We start from the raw sequence: 17,716 nt of genomic DNA, 5'->3' as shown, positions 1-17,716 counted from the left end.
ATTTACTGGTAGCTCCCCATTTCCCCTTCCCTCCTGTCCCCTGGGAAGAGCAATTTCACTCTTCAATTCTATGAATTTCACTACTGTTGATATCTCATATAAGGGGAATCATACAGTATTTAAGTCTTTAGCATATTTCACTTAGCATAATGTCCTCAATGGTCATTCATGTTGTTGCATATTGCAGAAGTTTCTTATTTTTTAAGGCAGAACTTTTAGTTTGATGGAGTCCTACTTGTTTATTTTTGTTTTGTTGTCTGTGCTTTTGGTGTCCAAAAAAAAAATTGTTGCCGAGGCCAATGTCATGAAGTTTTTTCCCCTATGTTTTTGTCTAGGAATTTTATAGTTTCAGGTCTTACATTTAGGTCTTTAACCTATATTGAGTTGACTTTGTGTGTGTATCATAAGAGAAGGGTCGAATTTAACTATTTTGCATGTGGTTATCCAGTTTTCCCAATATCATCTGTTGAAAAGACTATGCTTTCCCCATGGTGTATTCTTACCACTCAGTTGGCTGTATATGTGTGGGTTCATTTCTGGTTCTTTCTTCTGTCCCATTGGCCTGTATATCTATTTTTATGCCAGTACCATACTGTTTCAATTACTCTAGCTTTATAATATATCTTCAAATCAGGAAGTGTTTTGCCTCCTGGTTTCTTCTTTTTTCTCAAGATTGATTATTTGGGGGTCGCTTGTGGTTCCATATGAATTTTAGTATTTTTCTTTTATTCTATAAAAAGCACAGCTGGGATTTTGATAGAGATTGCATTGAATTTGTAGATAACTATAGATAGTAGAGACATTTTAACATTATTAAATCTTTCAATCCATAAACACAAGATATTTTTTCATTTCCTTGTGTCTTCTTTAAATTATTTCAGCAATGTTTTATAGTTTTCAGTGTTTAAGCCCCCCTCTTTGTTACGTTTATTCCAATAGATTTTATTTTTAATACTATTATCAGTTAGATTGTTTCCTAAATTTCCTTTTTAGATAGTGTATTATTAGTCTATAGAAATGTAAATGATGTTTGTATGTTGGGATTTTATATCCTACAACTTTATTTATTAGATCTAACATTTTTGTATGTGTGGAGTTTTGGGTTTTTCTACATATAAGATCATGTCATCTGCAAACAGAGATAATTTTACTTCTTGTCAGATTCGGATACTTTTTCTTTTTCTTGTCTAATTGCTCCTAATTGAATTTATTAGGAGATCGAATTAGTAACCAAAAATCTCCCAACAAAGAAAAGCCAAGGACAAGATGGCTTCACTGACAAATTCTACTAAGACTTTAAAGAATTAACATAAATGCTTCTTAAACTCTTCCAAAACATTGAAGAGGAGAAAACACTTCCAAACCGATTTTCTGGTGCTGGCATTACCCTGATACCAAAGCCAAATCAAGATCCTACAGGGGAAAAGAAAGAAAGAAAGAGAGAGAGAGAGAGGGAGGGAGGGAAGGAAGGAAGGAAGGGACCCACTAGCCAATATCCCTAAGAAACATAGCTGCAAAAACCCTCAACACAATGCTAAGCAAACCAAATTCAACAGCACACACAGAGGACCACACAACAAGTGGAATTTATCCCTGGGATGCAAAGATGGTTTCAATCTATGCAAATTCATTAATGCAAGAGATCTACAATTAACACAATGAAGGATAAAAATCACATTATCACCTTAACAGATGCAGAAAAAGCACTTGACAAAATTTAACACACTTTCATGATAAAATATCTCAACATACCAGTCATCGAAGGAATTTACCTCAACACAGTAAAGACTGTATAAGAAAAACTCACAGCTAACATGATCTCAATTGTTTAAAAAAAAAAAAAAAAGATTTTGCTCCAAAATAAGGAACAAGGGAAGGATGACCACTCTTGCCACTTTTATTTGATATAGTAATAGAAGTCCTATGCCAATTTAAAACTTTTCTTCTTGGTATGAATTGGATTTTGCCCATTATTCTCATGCTTATCTCTATTCTTGAATTCACACAATCTTTTCTTAACACAGCAGCAAGGGTAGGTGATCCTTTTTGAAACAAAGTCAAATTATGTTATTTGGAGTAGCCATCCTCAACCCTTACTGCACATAAGAATCACCAGGAGAGTTTAAAAATCCCAATGCCCAAGGCTCACTCCACACCAATTAAACTAGAATTTCTGGGTGTGGGGCTAAGGCATCAGTATTTTTAAAAGACCATATCCCCCCATTCATCCAACCACAATCATTGGCAGCCAACCACTGTCCCAAAGTAAAATCCAAAGTTTTTCAATGGACGATGCTCCTTGAAATTTAACGTCTGAGATTTGCCTGAGGACTTGTTAAAATGCAGGTTGTGTTTGAACAGGTCAAGATGAAACCTAAGATTCTGCATTACTACCATGTTCGCAGAGGATGCTGATGCTGAGGGTTTTCAGGATCACACTTGAGTGGCACAGGGTCCCTGTGTTGTAGCTCCCCTGCTATTTGTCTTACTTCACCTACTGTCCTCTCCCTTGCTCACTCCACTTCACCAGCCTCTTGCCATTCCCACAAGCAAATCAGCCACACACACATCCTTCTCCATCTTCAGCATTTGCCTTGGTCACTCCCCTTACAAAACAAAAGTCCTTTCTCCAGTTGCTGCTGGTTTCCAAACTCCACTGACCAGGTAAATGGATCCCAGGCCCTTTTCACCTTTCACTCTAAGTCATCTGAACACCAGTTAATGTTGGCGCTTACTATGCAAAATTGACTGCATATTCCCTAGTGAAGTTCTTCTGTATTTCCCTTTATCTATGCTACTTCTGCCAAAATATATTACCTGTAGTATAATGATTTGGTAAAATAAACAGATTAAATAATACAGACATTGTGTCTTCCTTATTATTTTAGAAAACAAAAATATCACATTTTCTGGACACAACACCCCCTTCTGGAACACTTTCAAATTTCTCTCTAAGTTAAAGCTCTTTTCCTTGTCTGCTTGTGTAATAGCTTGAGTTCCTGCTCAGATGGACAGTTGAAGGGAAGGTTGACTGGCAAAGCTGCTAAGCCAGTCAGTCCTCTGTGTCTAGCCTGTCACTGGGATTTTTACAAAATAGAGCTGGGGTTCCTCACCAACCTGTCCTTAGATCCCATGTTGTTGCTGTTGTTGTTGTTGTTGTTTCGTTTTGGTTTTTTGAGACAGGGTCTCTCTCTGTTGCCCAGGTTGGAGTGCAGTGGTGTGATCTAAGCTCACCGCAACTTCTACCTCCTGGGTTCAAGCGATTCTCTTGCCTCAGCCAGCTGAGTAGCTGGGACTACAGGTGCCCGCCACCATGCGTGGCTTGTTTTTTATATTGAAGTAGAGACTGGGTTTCACCATGTTGTCCGGGGTGGTCTCAAACTCCTGAGCTCAGGCAATCCGCGCACCTCTGCCTCCCAAAGTGCTAGGATTACAGGTGTGAACCTCCACACCCGGCCAGATCCCATGTTCTGTGACCTCTTTTCTATCTAATATTTCATGACTTTAATACTTGAGTTTGGAAAAAAAAAAAAAGGAAATACTGAGATTTACTAAGAGTTTCACACCCTACTAAGGCATTGTCCTGTTAATACACTTTCTTAATATAAAGTGCAAAAATATGTATCTTGAAAGCCCTTTATGTTTTAAACAGTGATTCTAGGTAAACAAAGAATCGGAAGAGGTTATACAATTTCTTTTCAGTTAAATTGTACATTTTAGGTAAAATTACCAAAGATCTTATTTGTGAATTTTAAGTAAGTACCTGCAGCTGCTATTTAACCTTGAGCACAGAAAAAGCAACTAACAGTGACTTGAGTCCAGTCGGCAAAGTTAAAATCACAAATAGGTTGACTTAATCTTGACGGCTGCTCACTTATCTTATTTGGCTGAGACATCAGGTTCTCATCACCCACACATCTAGGCTGTGAACAGCAAAACTTCAGAGATTGGTTTTGTGTAAGCTGAACCATAGTGATTCTCCGGGAAGCCCATACCAAGGAAGAAGTTAGAAATTCTCTTTTCTTCTCTCAAGATCCACATCGTCCACACAGCCTCCAGCTCTCTCCCCTGTGCCAGCAAGCAAAGCATTTTCTATCTCCACAAAAAATCTGTAAACATTAACTCATCTGTATGGATAACTTCCCTTGCATGTTGTTTTATTTTTTTAACCAGGAAAAAAGTAAAACCACAATTTAAATCAGTAGCAGCAGCCCAAAATTAATGACTAGCTAAAAAAGAAAAAAACACAGTGTATGAGAAAAACTGCAATGACAAATGACCCCACACAGAGTGGGGAAGAAGTGAAAAGGATGTTATAAGGAATAACACACACAGAGGGAAGAACTATTTTTAAAGGAAGCTTATGGAACACCTTATAATTTACTTCAATTGCTAATTGCTTCTAAACATAGAGAAGAAATCAATAGGCGATCCATGGCATTTTGGGCAGGAAATGATGTGAAAATTAAGTCCAGTAAATCTAGACATGTCCCATCCTTAATGTGGGAAATAGCTACAGACATGGATTCACATTAGATCATACGACTTCCATCATAATAGGACATCATAGCCAAATCAATAAAAGCAATTATTCTGGTCCATTGGGTTTTTGGAGGATAGGTATACATGACAGATATTGCAGAAACCTGTGGCTTAGGGAAGAAATCAAAGTAGTAAAGAGAACATGTATGCATACTGGCAGTAAGAGACATCAGTGTGGATTTGAAACTGCCTCAACAACATGCTGAGAGAATTACTCAGCCTTTTTCAATTCCACAAAACCTTCTTGAAAGTTGTCAAGCCTTGATGTTAATTTTCTTTGATAGCACATAAATATATTAGGTTGCATCTTCTAAAATTGTTTTTTAATTTCAAGCCATTTTTATCTTCAAATGAGAATTCTGTAAGATTCGACCTAGTAAACTGGGAAAGACAGGATGAAAGGCTGGGACACGGTATGATTTTTTTAAGTCATTATCTCTCATCCCCACCCCCAGAGAACCATGTACTACACCAAAGCTGTTTGGGTTGGGTCAAGTCTCTTCTCCCTCCTGCAAAAAGCAAAACCCTTTGCTTAGTAATAAGTTCATTATCGCAAGCAGCAATTTGATAGTATAGAAACTACACCAGTATCACAATTACGTAAATAGAGTCAGTTCTAAGCAAAACTGTATTAACAGAAAGGAAAATTATACCTGTGATCATGGTAACAGAGGAATTGGTTAGACCTGGGTTGAATCCTGTTTCAAAACTATTGTCATCCTACTAACATGATACCCTGGAGAATCTTTCTGATGCTCCATTTCTTCCTTAATACAAATTAATATTGTTATATCTACATGGTAGGATTACGAAGATTAAAATAGAAAATGTACACTAAAATGCTATAGTGAGTTAGACACATCGTAAGTCTGCATTAAATGTCTGTGTTTTGTATTTTTTCACCCCATTCCAGAGCCTGTCTACCCCATCTTGTCAGAATGGCCTAGAGAAAACCATATGTTTTTCAACATCTTTCATCTATTAGTCCTGGCTGTTTGTTACATGCCATCTAAAGATCTAACCAATAAAGTCTAACCCATTTCTAGTGATTAATAGGCTTAATTGTCTTCTAGAAAGATCTGCATTTTAACAAACAAAAATTCCTCTTTCCAAAACAGGGAGGCCTACTGGTTCCGTTCCAAGCATTTGTTAAATTCTAAGATCTGGAGGCTAGAATTAACCTTTTAAAACAGGGGTCACCAAACTTTTCTATAAATGGCCTGGGAGTAAATAATTTAGGCTATAGAGTCCGTGTGGTCTCTGGTGCAACTGTCCTGTTTTGCCATTGTAGCTGAACAGAAGTCAGACACAATGTGTAAACGAATGAGCGTGGCTGTGTTCCAATAAACTTTATGAACTCTGAATTTAAATTTCATATAATTTTATGTGTCACAAAATATAATTCTTTTTTAACTATTTAAAAATATAAAAGGCGTTCTTAGCTCATAGAATCATACGAAAACAAGCAGTGGGTAGTATGTAGCCTGACGCATGCTCTGGTCCTCAAACTTCGCACATCAGCCACTGCTAGCCCACGTAGCCAAATGCAGTCTCTTCTTATAATTTCCCAGTCAAAGCCAAAAGCAGTCGAAAGAAGTAAAAAGAAAGAAAAATAGAGAGTGGAAAAAAAGGAGGCAGAGAGGAAGAAAGAAAGCAAAAAGAGGAAAAAAAGGAGAGGAAAGGTGGGGAAGGGGGAAAAAAAATCCACAGTTCAAGAAAGTTGTGCTCATATTTATCTTCAACCAAGAAATCTTAAGTTGTAAGTTTGATCATAAGGAACTTGTCTTGGTTTTGATCACGAATTGTGTTTCTTTTGATTCACAGGTAGATGGTTTTACTCTACTCTTCTTTTGCAATATTGCATCAAAAAAATAGCACTTATATTGCTATTCTAGGAACTCTTGGCATTAAATCTTTAGCCCAATTGAAACACTTACTGCCCACCGAAAGCTGCTAGCTTCCTGTAAAGTGAAGGGTTCAAAGATAACCTGGCAGGACATGACACCTCGGTTTAGATGTCAGTTCTGCTGACTATTAGCTAAAAGATCTTGGGTAAAATAGTCTCTACACAGTTTACTCATCTTTAAAATTGGATTATATTGGCTAAAACATGTCTGGCCATATCTAGTTGGGCCTGCTGCAGCCCTTAACTCATAAAATTACAGTGAAACTTAAATAAGAATTACATATGCAAAATTTCTAAAAGAGTAGAGTTGCTTAATAAATTATGGTCATCATTATTGTCCTCTTAAAGATATAAAAATCTGATCCTCCACACAAAAAGGTGTGATAGAATTATTGTAACAAGAAGATTGTTGAATATTGTCCTGGTTGACTACTGCTAAGCTTCCTGAAAAGCAGGGGAAACTATTGAAATTTCTTAGAGGACTCCTATTATTAATGGTGCTTCCAGAGATGGGGAGGTAAATTACTTGAAGACATATTGGTGGGTCATTTTGCATAAGACATGCAGAGGAGGGAGGAAATATCAATGTCTGCCAATTGCTTTGGATTTTTATCAAAATTGGCAAGGAATTCTTATTTGAAAAGAAAGAAGAAATAACATTAAGTAAATTTGTGGTTTTAAGGAGAGAGAATAAAAGCAAAGACAATCTTGTTCATTTTCCTGGAAGCTTAATAACTAATTTGGCTGTAGGTTTGTATTAGAAAAAACAAGTGCTAGTTAAACACAAGGTAGTTCATGTGTGTGAGTCATAGGAAGTTCTGTGGTACAGGGAAATTATATCATGTAATTTTACGATCTGCTGGGCAACAATTTCATTTAATAAAGACACAGATGTATGCTTTGTCACACAGAGAAAAGTTTTCAAGTGTTTTAGATTTTAGTTCCTCTGGCTTATTTCTTCTTTATTCCTATGGCAAATTTAACTTTTATAGGATTAAAAAATAAACTTTATAGGAAAGGCACTTTATTTACATTCCCCAAGTTAGTAGGCACTTCCTAGAGCTATAATCCAAGTTAGAGATATAAATCAACTTAGGGGTAAAGATTTTTCGCAACTGGGAAAACATTTTGAATATAGGCACATCAGTTCAGAGAAAAGAAATGCTTGAGCATACCATTTGGAGAGGAAAGCGGTAATTTTTTATTAAAGTCAGAAAACCAAGTAAAGCATCAAGTAAAAAAAATACTATAGTTGATTTTAATTCCTTGGGATAATTAATATATTCATTAGGAATTAAAAACATGTTTCCTCAGCATTACTCTGTTATATCAAAAAGGATAAGAATGCAAATGATGTAGAGACATCTTATGTTCATGGATTGGTAGACTCAATAGTATTAAGATAGCAATTCCCTTAATGTCACCTATGATGTGTAAAGAGTTTGGAACTCAACCCTCCTATGTTACAAGTAAAACATGAACTGGATGCATAAGACAGGTTTCATGCCAAACTACCCCTGCAAAATCTGGACACACAGGTAATTCCCAACAATTACAGCTGATATCTGCTTACTGTGAACAGAAGCCTTCTGGAGTCAAAAGCTGGGAGGAACACTTCAATGGCAACTTTGATGAATTCCTGGAGGCTATGTGTAGATTAGCATGAAAGAGAGAAACTCCTGGGGTTAACAGTCTGGTAGGGGTGTCACTCTTTTCTGGGCTTTATTACCATAAATAATACAAGGTTCTCAATGTGAAAGTTTAAGAAAGATGGCTGTGGCAGGGGTCAGACAAGAAAAGACATTGTGAAATACACAGAGCCTTATCCGTAAGAAAGCCTACTTCTCCAAAGTAAAGACTTTACCAGAGTCTCATCTCACATGGAAAAAGTCATTTATCTGACTCAAGCCCCTTCTAGCTTTCATGTTCAATCTAAAGAGGGGGAAGCTAAGAAATGTTTGTGAAGAATACAACTTGAGGAGGTAGGCCCACTACAACACTGAGATTTTATAATAAGAGTATAGAATACTTCCTCTCCCTCAGACTTACACAACACCATTAGGTCTCCAGTATAGTAGCAGTGAACGACAGCTCAAAGAATATCAAGATATAGACTCTATCAAGCATGGAGTTTTGGCTGGGTGCAGTGGTTCATGCCTGTATTCCTAGCAGTTTGGGCAGCTGAGATGGGAGGACTGCTTGAGCCTAGGAGTTTGAGATCAGCCTGGGCCACAAAGTGAGACTTTGTCTCCATAAAAAAATCAGAAAGTTAGCCGGGCATGGTGGTAAGCACCTGCGGTCTCAGCTACATGGAAGACTGAGGAAGGAGGATGTGTAAGTCCAGGAAGTCAAGACTGCAGTGAGGTATGTTCATGCCAGTGCACTTCAGCCCAAGTGACAGAGTGAGACCCTGTCTCAAAAACAAAATCAAAAAAAAAAAAAAAAATGGAGTTCTGGGAGAATCCCAAACAAAACAAGACAAAAACAAAGCTACTATAGGAATGTGAAGACTCTGGCACCTACAACTACACCAAACATTAAACACGACCTAATTTCTACCCATATAACATAAAAAGTCACATTAGAGGTTTAACTCAGTTTCTATTACTTGATACATTGTCTAGAAAACATGATAAATGTGAAGAAAAAACAGTCTGAAGAGACAAAGCAACCATCAGAACCAAATTTAGATATGACAGACTTTGGAACTAACAGACAGGGAATTTAAAATAGCTATAATTAATACATTAAGAACTGTAATAAAAAAATAGACAACATGCAAGAACAAATAGGAAAGGTAAGCAGAGAGAAACTCTAAGAAAGAATCAAAGGGAATACTAGATATAAAAAACTCTAACCTAAATGAAAAATGATTTTGAAGGAAATAAAAGTATTTTACCTCAAAATATCTATCTGACACATTTTGAAATGGCTTCTGGTGGGGGTCAGAAGACAGAAGTAACCTTGCAAAGCTCTCTTTTGCAGAAGAAATTTGCATCTGTGGAGAATCTCCATTAATGCAGCCCGGTCTTTCTTTTCTCAGCCCTTCCCAGCTCTAGTAGAGACTGAGCCTGATATCTTTCAAAGTTTAAAAGAAACAGTTATCATCTATTCTCTCTGAGGGCTATGGCCTATGAGACTTCATCTACATAACAAGGCCAACTTTGCTAGCATAGCTTCTTCCTTTCTCTCTCTCATAACCTGTCTTGACACTCAAATCTGATTTACCGCCATAACATGTTTTTGGCCATGCTCTGAGCCCATTATTTTAACCTCAAGATGGTCTATAAACTTCTGTACCTCGTTGAGGGCTTGGGTCTCTATTCTGAAGCCTCTTGTGTATACATGTTAAATAAATTTGTATGTCCCTTCTCCTATTAATGTGCCTTTTGAGAGTTGATTTTTCAGTGAAGCTTCAGAAGGCCAAGAATTTCTCTTGGGAGGGAGAAAGGCAGGAGGAATAAGAAAAAAAATAGACTATCCAAGAAGACATGAATAAATGGAGAGAGATTCCATGTTCATTGATTAATAGACTTAATAGCATTAAGATGGCAATTTGTCTCAACTTGATCTATAGAGTCAACACAATCCCAACCAAAATTGTAGCAAATTATGTTTAGATGTTGACAAACTAATTTTGAACTTTACATGAAAAATTAAAGCGCCAGGAATAGCCAACACAATCCTAAAAGGAGAAAATTATAAAGCTGGATGACACATATTATTCAATTTCAAAAGTTACTATAAAGTTACAATACAGATACAGTGTGGTATCATTGAGGAAAATAGACACATAGATTAGTGAAACATAATAGAGTGCAGAAATAGATCTAGACAAATGTAGCTAAATAGTCTTTGACAAAAGTGCAAAGGCAATTCAGCAAAGAAAAAAATGACATTTCAACAAAGGTTGCTGTAACAACTGGACATTCATATGCAAAAAAGTGGGGGAAAGAAAAGAACATAGACAAACACCTTTTACCCTTCACAAATATTAACCCAAGTGGATCATAGACCTAAATTACTTTGCCCTAGAAAGATTAGAGCAGAGATTGTAGCTTGTAATGTGAGAGGATAAAGAGGGAGGTTGTGGGGCAGAGAGTCTAGATTGGTTAGTTTCCATACGAAAGGTAAAGACTGATCTGCTATGTCTAGGAATTAGCTTGACACAGCAGATCCCTCCAGGGTTTCCAGGATCTCAAGATGCCAAAGTATCAAATACAGAAACTAGAAAATACAGTTATTACGCTATAAAAGCCATGCAAAATCATGAATAAATCTTAAATGCATATTGCTGAGTAAAAGAAATCAGTCTGAAATCAGTCTTTTTTTTCTAAAAGAAATCAGTCTTTTCAGACTGATTTGGCATATAATGCCAAACATATGCCACTTATATGATATGCTGGGGAAGGCAAAACAAAAGACAGAGTAAACTGATCAGTGATTGCCAGTAGATTATGGGTGGACAAAGGTGAATCAGTGAAGCACAGGGGATATTTTTTTCAGAGCAGTAAAACATTCTGTGTAATACTGTAATTCTGGATACAGGACACTATGCATTTGTCAAAACACATTAAACTTTATGGCACAGAGATTGAACCTTAATGTATGTAAAAATTTAAAAATCATTTAGGATGTTGAAGAATCCTATGATAGAAGTAGACAGTCACAAAAGAATCAATTTTACTACAAATATATAAAATAATCTCATTGATGGTAATGGGGGGAAAGTGCTGACCCGAGTAAGTAAGAGTAAAGCAAAGGAAATTGTGCAGAAGCACTGCACTCCAGTTGATAAGTTATTTCCCATGGTTAACAATTCTAAACCATTATATACATATACTGGAATAGAACAATTAAGTGAATTTATGATAGAAGGTAGAAGTCAAGTTTCTCATATTTTGGAATGGGTATTTACAGATAAGCAAGGTATAGAGACATTAGTAAAAGCTCATGTTTAGCTTAATATAAATGCAAATGATTGCATACAGCAATATATATAAATATATATATATATATAGAGAGAGAGAGAAACAGCGCACGCACCAGGATAGTATGCACACATGTATGTTCTTGCTTTGTCAGCCAAGAAGACCTAAAAGTAATGACACCCAAATAGTAATGAGTACACTTAGAATCCAGATCTTGGTTTCCAATACCATTCTCCAACAAAAATACCATCCTCTATTACCAAGACTCCTTGGAAAAAGGGTTGATTTTAGGACTGAGGCAGGAAATACACAAGATGAGACCAGTGCATCTTGCAGGGACAGAAAGCAAGGAAGTACTCAAAAGAACCCATAATGACTATGGTATATCAATGGAACACAAAGGCCAACAATGGCCAACGCTGAGACAATTTGAACAAAATATGGTATTAGATTATAACCCAAAGTATAAATATTCATGAATACATACTCATTTAAATAATTGAATTATGAATTTATTTTAAATAAATGGAAAGAGAAGAGACACATCTTTCATGCAGAATTCCAGATAATTTATGTAGATCCTCCACCCTCAAGTGGGAAGTATAACTCTCCATGCCTTACCTGTGGGCTCTGCAGAGTGACTTCCTCCCCAGGAGTAGAGTAGAGCAACAGGGAGAAGGAACAATGTCAGAGTAGAGAAATCTGACAATCACTGTCTCAGCCCAATAATCAAGGTTAATATGATAGAGATAAGTCTTGTTGATGGTATATATCCTTGAACTTGATATGACAAAAATGGCACTTTACCTCTCTGGTATTCCTCCCAAGAACACAGAATCTCAATCTAATTATGAGAAAGATATCAGACAAATTCCAACTGATAGACATTTTACCAAATTCATGAACAGGATGTCTCAAAACTTTCAAGGTTATCAGAAACAAAGAAACTGTCACAGCCAAGACAGACAAAGGAGACAAGATGACTAAATGTAATGTTGTATTCCGGATGGGATTTTGTAACAAAAAAGCAACATTAGCTTAAAAAAAAAAAACCCTAAGTAAATCTTTGAAAATCTGAACATCAGTTAGGAATAATGTATCCTCATCTGTTCACTAGCTGTAACAAATGTACTATAGTACGGACAGGTACTAATAAGAGAAGAAACAGTATGTGGGGTATGGAAACTCTTTGTACTATCTTGGCACATTTTTTTGTAAATCTAAAACCAAAAATAAAATCTAAAATATATAAACAATCTTTCACATCCATTCTGTATAACAGAACACAAATTATAAATTTTCAAAAACTGAATTATTTCTTTAGGTATCTAAGGGTATCAGTATTTATATAAACCATTCTATATATTTTGAATCCATATATCCTACCTATTTGTGCAATATGAACATTTGTCTCCTAAGTATTTATTGGCTGATTCTTTGCTTATGCAATAATTCAACAAATTTAAAGGATTAAACACTTGCCCTTGGTTAGGATTACTATACAGGCCTAATGACATCTTAAAAAAATGCTCCAAGGGTTTCAGTTGGTAGCAAACTCAAAAAAACATAGAAAATAATAAAAACATAACTCTCCAAGTTCTCAGGGGAAAAAAACCAATTTATTTCATTGGCAAGGAAAAACTATTAGCTATTTTTCTAAAGGCTTCATGAGGTATTTCATAGCCTACTGAATTTTAAAAGATCAGTTTTGGCCACAAGCCCAAACCCAGATTTTTTTGTTGTTGTCAGCATACTGAGTGGGGAGCAGAATAAGAAAAGGCTCTGCACCTGTCCAGCTGTCAAGCAAGCTGTTCTGTCAGTCAGGCTGTACGACCCAGCAGACCTGATGGTGCTTGAAATGTCTGGGGCAGATAGGCATTTGGCAAGAATCTCTAGGTGAATCACACTGCAGATTTTTAGAATTTTGAAGCAAAACTATACCATCCTTTACGGATTTTTTTTTTTTTTTTTTTTTTTTTTTTTTTTTTTTTTTTTTTTTTTTGAGAAACAGCTTCTGGCTTACTACTGGGCCCTGGTAGAGAAGGAATGCTTAGTCGTGGGCTTTTAAATCACCATGCGACTTGAGCTGCCCATCATATCCTGGGGTTGTTTGACCTACAAAGCCAAAAAGTTAGCATTCTGTCAGCAAATAAAGTGATATAAAAGAAAAAATTTAAGCACATCTTGAAGTCGCAGAGATGGCCAGAAGTATGTGACTCAAGCACAGTGACCAATGGTTTAGCTGGACTTTAGGGACTTAGAAGAAACAAGATTGGAAAATTAGCCCTCGGCAGGTCTTGAAAAGAGATGTGTGGAGAAACACTCCAAATGGGAAGAGTTTAAATTATACTTTTCACGGCCAACTGTTACCAGCAAAATGTAATCCAAGCAAGAAATAGAAAATGTAAAAGGAGTGAGGATAATGAATATGAGGGAAATTAGATGCTAGAATAAGACCTAAAGTCAACTTTGGGCTGCCTTACCTTCACCTTTGCAGGCCTACCCCTGGTTAGTCTCTAAGCCCAAATTAAACTATAAGGATAGTACATCAGCAGCAGCAATTGAAAGTAGCCTCATGCTCATCAAATGGTATCTAGTATGTCTAAGCGAGCTCTGTTCCTATTTGTGCATTCTTCCCTCCCCCAACCTCCCTATTATACACAAATAGCCTTCCCCTAGCCCAAGTTCCCAGTCCACTGATCCCACCTTGGATACTGCGCTTTTCATTCCCTGACTCCAGCTTATCTAGTTCTACATTCTTGAAATCCTCCTGAAGAGCTGGTCTTGCTCCCAAATACCTTCAGTTGCTGGCCATTGGCCCCTGTTCCCTGTATCTCAATGCTAATTCAACCTGCTGGAGTAAGCCTTCCCAAATATGGATGCCAGCTGACACCACACAGAGCATGCCTGACTCTGGTTGCCCATGTGGTGCCAGCAGCACAGCTGAGTCCATTTCTTCTCTCATTTGTCTGATTGTACACTGCCCAGTATGCATCCCAGCTAAGCCTGGTGTGAGGAGTGACACCCAACAGATACGTTTTAGGAAGGTTATTAAAAAACAAATACTAGGATGAATGATAATCTGATTCCCCACAGCAATCCAAGTGTTCTTTTTGTAGCACATACTCATTCCCTCGAAGTAATTATTAATTCAGATTTTTAAATTCAGATAGGTACTCTAAAACTACCAGTCTGGAAGAAACCTGGACATATCCTTTTACCCTCAAATTTCTGTGGTACTGGGCTTCCAAAGATACTTGCAAACATAAACGTCTTGAGATTTTTCCCTGTTAGAAACTCTGCTCAAGTATCCTAATGCCTTCATATGAATTCTGTCAACTGGATACAGTTGGCTTTTTCCTTTCTGTGCCTCAGGAGGAGGCAGATTAACTTAATCTAATGTGCCCAAAAAGAGAAAAAGAAGTTGGGAGTGGAGGAAGGATCACACCAGTTCATAAGCTGACAACAGAAAAAACTGCCTGACACCAGGCCTGAAATTATTTGGTGTTATTTGCCTGCTAAATCAACATCTGTCTCCTTTAGATGACTAGGAATTAAATAAGAAAAAAATCTCTCTCATGCTGCAAGATTGCTAATAATGACAATCAGTTCTCCAGGGCTAAGCATAATTGGAAATATTTTTTCTCAGCGACTCAAAAAGTAGAATATCAAAATTATATTTAAATGGTGCTACTTCCAAAATATATTTAGAGTCAAGGAAAAGTAATATAGTGATTTAATCTATAATGTCAAAAATAAGAAGAAAATTGGTTACTTAAGAACAAAATAGCATCATGTCCTTGTCTATGAGTAAATTACAGATAATGGGTAATCAGTAGAGATAGGAGTATATTGACACAATGAAGATTCTCAGCATCAAAGATAATGCATTTACTAAAGTCACAACAAGGCTTGCTAATTGTTCAAGGGGGCTCCTGAGCATCTCACATGTACCCCTAATACTACAGCTAATAAGTAAAGTTACCTACTTATACATCAATCTTCCTAACCAGGAGCTAACATTTATAAAGTTAGAAGACGTGTAATAACAATTATAGTCTCAGTATTTAGCAAATAACAGGTACAGGTGTCCCTTTGTATCCATGGAGGATTGCATTCAGGACCCCCGCAGAGAGAAAAATCTGTGGATGCTCAAGCATCTTCCATAAACCTACAAACATATAACCTACAAACATCTTCCTCTATACTTTAAATCATCAATAGGCTACCTATAATACTTAAAACAATGTAAATGTTATGCAAATCATTGTTATGCTTTATTGTTTCTAATTGTATTATTTTTATCATTGTATATGTATTTATTTACTTTTTCTTTATTTTTGATCCTCAGTTGTTTGAATCCTCAGATGCAAAACTCGTGGATATGGAGGCTCGATATACTTGGTAAACATTGATTGAATGAAGTGTTCAGTTGATGTAGCAACTGAGATGCCTCTTGTAACCCCAAAGGTTTAAAATGCTCAGAATAGCTGATTCTATTTTCTTCCTGATGGGAAGACACATCCCATCCCTTTCCCTTTCATGTCATATCTCAGCTGAATAACAAAAGAGATGCGAAAAGGAGGGCCCAGAACATCAGAAGTGTGAACAACAGAAGGTATGATCCACATTTACAAATATCTGAGTCCTACTTGATCTAGTACAGATGGAATCAGACTAAAACCAAGAGCCCCAACCACAACTTTGTTCTGTCATCCAGCTAAGAGTGTCTTGATGTTTAACTGCCCAGACACTATAATTGCTCTCACCCCTGTGTGGAAGCCCACATTATAACACCAGCCTGACTCATCATCTTGTCTCTTAGATTTCTAACCATTGCCACTTGTATTTTAATTTTGAAATTATATTATTAATATAAGGTATAAGCTGTGCCAAAACCCTCTCAGCTTCCCACCCTCTCAGTCTAAAGCTAAAATTTGACAAGAAAATACTGCTTTACACAATCGGGGATAATACAACCCGTCACTTAATGAAAATCCATTAATATGAAAAGGAAATTGTAGGTATCAAGAGTAGTATTAGCATAATAAGTTTTCAGATGATGGGCTAGTGGAAAAAAAGTGAGAGGTAAAAACAAGGCAAAAAATTTCCCATTTACAGGTGAAAAGGTTTTATAAGCCTAGAGGGAACGATGTTGGAAAATTCAGAAACTTTATTTTAACAAATGTTTACCATAGTGAAAAACTGCTTAAGTTCAAGTGTTTACATGGATGTAATAATTATTTTTATAAGTAAAATATACAAAAGGGAAATCAGAAAAACCTATTTTTAAATGTTAAAATTCATTCCCATGGAATCATGGTAGAGAATACAGATAATCATTGAGACTTTATAATAGATAAACAGTACTTAAAAAGTACTTTTTAAAACAGAGGGGATATGTGCCTAGTCGTGATGGAATAACAGGGACTAAATTTATACGTACTTTGAAATAACAGGGAAAAAGCAGACAAAATATAGGAAAGAGTAGTTTTCCAACATTGAAAAACAAGTAAATAATGGCAGTGATCCCCAAGAATCAGAAATCAAAGTAAAAGAGTCCTAAGATTGCTCTAGCTTACTGCCTGGAGAGAGTATGCAGCATCAAACAGATCAAACCAAGTAGGACCTGGGCGTTTTCCCTGAGTTGAAGAGGCAGATATCAGGATTTAAGAAGGCTAAGAATTCATACTTACTGGCAGGGGAGATACCATGATCATGAAGGTGGTTTTCCCAGCATGAGGCTCATCCATTGCACTCCAGATGTGCTGACCCCTGCAATTTCCCCAAATGTGGGAAATTCAACTGCATAATTTGTGGTAGTGGGGGACTGTGTTTGCGCTTTCCCCTGGTCTTCATGGTTGAAGAACAGGTCCAGGCCAGGCTTGGTAGCTCACACCTGTAATCCCAGCCCTTTGGGAGGCTGAATCAGGTGGATCACCTGAGGTCAGGAGTTCAAGACCAGCCTGGCCAGTATAGTGAAACTCTGTCTCTACTAAAAATACAAAAATTAGCTGGGCATGGTGGTGCACGTCTGTGGTCCTAGCTACTCAGGAGGCTGAGCCAGGAGAATTGCTTGAACCTGGGAGGTGGAGGTTGCAGTGAGCCGAGATCATGCCACTGCACTCCAGCCTGGGTGACAGAGCAAGACTCTGAAGAAGAAGAAGAAAGAAGAAAGAAGAAAGAGGAAAGAGGAAAGAAAGGAGAAAGAAGAAAGAAGAAGAAAGAAGAGGAAAGAAGAAGAAATAAGAAGAAGGCGGTTAAGAATTGTCAATTCATGAGGCAGATTACTGAAGAGAAGAGAATGAACACCAGAGATTATCAGAGGGTTTCCTCA

At 36.9% G+C, this 17,716-nt stretch overlaps 1 non-coding gene across 1 annotated transcript; it reads left to right on the top strand.

Annotated features, from left to right (window-relative positions):
• The first annotated feature begins 17,067 nt into the window (after positions 1-17,067).
• LOC112630907 lies at positions 17,068-17,230 on the top strand. The gene has a single exon (XR_003121029.1). It is a non-coding gene; the product is annotated as a U1 spliceosomal RNA (small nuclear RNA).
• Positions 17,231-17,716: the final 486 nt, after the last annotated feature.

The sequence above is a fragment of the Theropithecus gelada genome, chromosome 8 (genome assembly GCF_003255815.1).
Source record: "Theropithecus gelada isolate Dixy chromosome 8, Tgel_1.0, whole genome shotgun sequence".
Classification (NCBI taxonomy): domain Eukaryota; kingdom Metazoa; phylum Chordata; class Mammalia; order Primates; family Cercopithecidae; genus Theropithecus; species Theropithecus gelada.
The sequence above is the reverse complement of the archived record's forward strand: the minus strand, read 5'-3'. Positions and strand labels throughout refer to the sequence as shown.